Genomic DNA, 4,396 nt, shown 5'->3' on the forward strand with positions numbered 1-4,396 from the left:
GGTGTGTACAGACATACAGTACATGTGGTGACAATTAAGACAATATTGCAAAATTAATTTTCTCACCACATTTCCCCATATTCAAGAATTTTAACTACTGCTACACTTGGGACATATTTAATCTGGTGTGTGAAAGTGTATCTGTAAATGTTTGTGTGTGCGCGCGCGTGCATGTGTTGCTGTGGGGTCCTCTGTCTCACGGTGCGATGGGGGAGTACAACATTCTTCATCAGATCTAGGGATCATCCCTGGATATCTGGGAGACTGTGTGTGTGTGCTTGTGTGTGTCTTACTTGTGTTTGTGTCTGTGCTCTGACCCCATTGAACCAGAGACAAACTAACATTGTGTTATGATAGAGGAAAGAAGATAATTAAAACACAATCAGCAGAGAACGAGATGTATGTGTGTGTAAAGAGAAGAGTGGAAAGACTGGAATAAAAAGTCAAGAAACAGCTAAAGATGAAAAAAACCAGGAGGAAAACAAACAATTATAATTATTATAAAATACAGCCCTACAGTACAGTATGTTTCTGGGAAGGAAGAGAAAGAAGCAGACAAGAATATGAAAAAGAGGGAGAAAAAGCCATCTCATATTTAATGCTGAAAAATATTGTTGTTTTCATAAATGACTTGAATGCTACCAGTGCACATGTAGAATGCAGACTCTGTGTGTGTGTGTGTGTGTGTGTGTGTGTGTGTGTGTGTGTGTGTGTGTGTGTTTGTGTGTGTGCCTGTGCCTGTGTCTCCCCAGAGCACATAGATGAAGATAAACACATCTTCCTTCCTTCTTCCTTGTGTTATTCCCTGGCTCTCACGACCTCCTCTTCCATGACCATTTTTCAATATATTTTTTTTTTATTATTACATTTCTGCTTTATTGGACATTATAGCTGCATATAATAAGCATAGGGATTAATAAAAGATAAGAAACAGGTTGAGATAGAAGAAGAGAAAAAGAAAGACAGAGGTGGTAACAATACAAAACTGAATGAAGCAATAAAGTAACGCATCATGGCTACAGATGAGCAGCCATTGAGCTGATAGGGAAATCAGTGGCTTGCATGTCAGAATTTCTAACATCCACAGTTCAATTGCCTCTCTTTTCTGACTGTACAGTTGTGCTATTAAAGACAGAGAAGTCAGAGAGCTCCCAACATGCTACTATGATACGATATGACTACGAAACTATGGGATCAATGCTTTGATACTCACAAGCTACTCATTTGGTATTGATTCCTTTAATATTATTCCAATAAAAATTGTATACAAAACGTAGGTGGCTGGATCACTTGCAAATGTTTTCAGTACTTCTGAATGATGTTTGCGCCAATAAACAGCCCTGACATATTAAACTGGCCCAGTGTCACATGACATTCAAATTTAGCATTTAGCTCTGATTTGGTATCTGGGATAGGTATGTGGCTCTTGAGCTGTCAAATTAGAGCCCTTCATGGGCCTCAAATCTAAGCCCTAAATCTAGCCCGGCCTGTGTCAGACAGTTTCAGAATTCTCAGCCCGAGCCCGACCGGAGCCCGTGGTTTTTTTTTTTCCTCCTCCCCCCCATACCACAGCTTACTGTTGCAGCCTATAAAATAGTTCAGTTTTGTTTTTAATGGCAGTGGTTAGACAATCCTCAAGCAGATAACAATGTTAGTTCATACGCTTATCACTAGTAAAAAGGCATTTTTGACAGGCTGAGGCAGACAGCTGCTGCTCACAAGGTGTGCAGAAAAACAAACTAGCCTACAATCTAAACAAATGATCAATAATTTAAAAAACATCGTCTTGCCTTACACCCAGGCTTTGCATCAAAAATCAAGGCTTCACCACAGAACATGATCGCCAATCACAAAGTCCAATCCCAAACAAAAAACGAGACAGCCTCCTAATACTATACAGCCAGAAGCACAGCCAATTTCAAACAGAGATCCCGCAATAATCACAGAAGGAATATCCACCAATATGCCACATTCCTATACTCTCATTCCTACTGAACAAAAGGTTTGCCATAATCACGCAACCATGTGTACTTTCATACAACGCAGCTTGCCGGCATATTGGTGGATGTTACGGCCCTTGGGCCGTGCGTGTGTGTCTGCCCAGGTGTACTGCTCCTTGTCTGTCCTCTGTAGATCCTGCCCCCCCCCCCTCCCCCGCATGCTGCAGCCGTGTGCACACACACACACCTCTTCCCAGTTGGCAATCAGCGGGAGCGCCAGAGCAAGTACAAGGTGCAGAGAGCGGGCAGACTGAGTGTGGAGAGCAGACGTGTGCAGACAGACTGCTTACCGGAGCTGGGTGAAACTACAGTGGCGTTCGTGGAGTTCCTGTGGTAGAGTGTGTCAAGTCTAAACCTCGCACTGGGGTTTAGTCTCTCGGTGGAGGGTGGTAACTATTGTTGTATTAATTTACCCTTTGTGGCAAATTGTTTTTCCATAAGCTACCTTTTTAAGTTTGCGCTTAGTTTTGGGAAGTTTTTTGTTGCACCTTTTTGAGAATCCCTTGGTTACTTAAAATCGTAACTAACCTCTTCCTTCCCTGGACTTTCCACTGGAGGTTCGTAACAATTTGGGGGCTCCTCCGGGATCTTTTTCCCAAACATTTAGGGTTATATGGAAGAAAGCTATTAGCGTTTATTGTTTGTGTTGCTGGTGTTGAAACTGTTTCCAGTGACTTTTGCGTGTGGGTTTTCACTGTCCAGTCTTTCCAGAGAAAAGGCCCTTCCCCAGCTAGTTAGAAGTGTGCAGCTAGGCTGCCCCCACGACCAGACATGTACTCCGTCGTTTCTTGGTATGGCTAGATACTACAGGTGTTTTTGTAAAAACCTCTCAGTAGTCGTCTCCCCCCTGACTAGTTCGTGTAGTCCCAGTGTCCTGTTTGTGTGGACGGATGAGTGTCGACATGCTTTTGAAGCAGGGAAATCTCTCCTCTGTTGTGCCCCAGTCCTGGCCGCACCAAACTCCTCTCTCCCCTTTAAGCTCAAGGTTGACGCGAGTGCGACAGGGGCTGGTGCTGTGCTGCTGCGGGATGGAAAAGGAGATGTGTGTCATCCAGTTAGCTACTTCTCTGTCAAGTTTAAAAAACATCAGCTAAACTACTCCACTATATAGAGGGGGAAAAAAACCCTCGCATTGCTGCTCGCTCTGCAGCATTTCGAAGTCTGTCAGTTATAGCCCCTTTCCAGTTGTTGTCTTCACAGATTATAACCCTCTGGTTTTCCTGTCCCAAATGTACAACCACAACCAACGCCTGATGAGATGGGCTCTGTTGGTGCAGGGTTACAAATTGGAGATCCGGCATAAGAAGGGAGCTGACAACGTGATAGCCGACACATTGTCACGCGGGTGAGCGGGTTCTTCATTCATCTTCTGGGGGAAGATCTGAGAATAGGTGGGAGTGTTTTGTTTAGTTTTTTTGTCTCAAGTGGTAGTAAATTGTGACCCTGTATTGGTCAAACCCCTAGTTTAATTTTATGGGGGGGGTGTTACGGCCCTTGGGTGTTACGGCCCTTGGGCTGTGCGGGTGTGTCTTCCCAGGCGTACTGCTCCTTGTCTGTCCTCTGTAGGTCCTGCCCTCCTCCTTACCCCCCTGCATGCTGCAGCCGGGAGGCTAGTATGCACACCTCTTCCCAGTTGGCAATCAGCAGGAGCACCAGAGCAAGTACAGGTGCAGAGAGCGATCAGACTGAGTGTGGAGAGCTGACGTGTGCAGACAGACAGCTTACCGGAGCTGGGTGACACTACAGTGGCGTTTATGGAATGCCTGTGGTAGTGTGTGTCAAGTCCAAGCCTCGCACTGGGGTTTTACTGTCTCGGTGGAGGGAGGGTGGTAACTATTGTTGTATTAATTTACCCTTTGTGGCAATTTGTTTTTCCATAAGCTACTTTTTTAAGTTTACTGGCATGTTGTCTAACCGTACCTTTTAAACTAGGCGCTTCCTCTTTGTTTTGGGAAGTTGTAAATAAACCCCAAACTATACTGATAAATCCGTCTCCTTGCTTTCTTCAACCTGGAATGATTTATTATTGTCCCTAACCTCCTCCTCCCCTGGACTTTCCACTGGAGATTTGTAACAGTGCAATAGGCCTAGACCTGGAAAATAGTGTGAAAGTAGCTGGTGTGTGAGTGTGCGCGCACGTGTGCAAGCAGATTGTCTCACGAGTGTCAATGTGATGGGTTATAAATCGTTTCTATCTTTGTTTTACTACTTCCAGCTTCTTATTTGTTATTTTAATTAATGGATGTCTAAAGCATATAAAGGAGAAGCCAAATACAGGCCCAATGTCCGAACGACGTGTAAGCTATGACATGAAAACTGTCCTGAACCCTTTCGCTTTAGTCATTTTCAAGTATATTTTTAAAATTAAATCTCAGCTGACATTAATTGTAACAAAT

At 44.1% G+C, this 4,396-nt stretch overlaps 1 long non-coding RNA gene across 1 annotated transcript; it reads left to right on the forward strand.

Annotated features, from left to right (window-relative positions):
- Positions 1–2,267: 2,267 nt before the first annotated feature.
- Positions 2,268–3,987, forward strand: LOC119914631. The gene is made up of 2 exons (XR_005446799.1): positions 2,268–3,345; positions 3,538–3,987. It is a non-coding gene; the product is annotated as an uncharacterized LOC119914631 (long non-coding RNA).
- Positions 3,988–4,396: the final 409 nt, after the last annotated feature.

This window comes from Micropterus salmoides, unplaced genomic scaffold (assembly GCF_014851395.1).
Source record: "Micropterus salmoides isolate LMB-PRFRI ecotype aquatic unplaced genomic scaffold, ASM1485139v1 Ms_hic_scaffold_20, whole genome shotgun sequence".
Classification (NCBI taxonomy): Eukaryota; Metazoa; Chordata; class Actinopteri; order Centrarchiformes; family Centrarchidae; genus Micropterus; species Micropterus salmoides.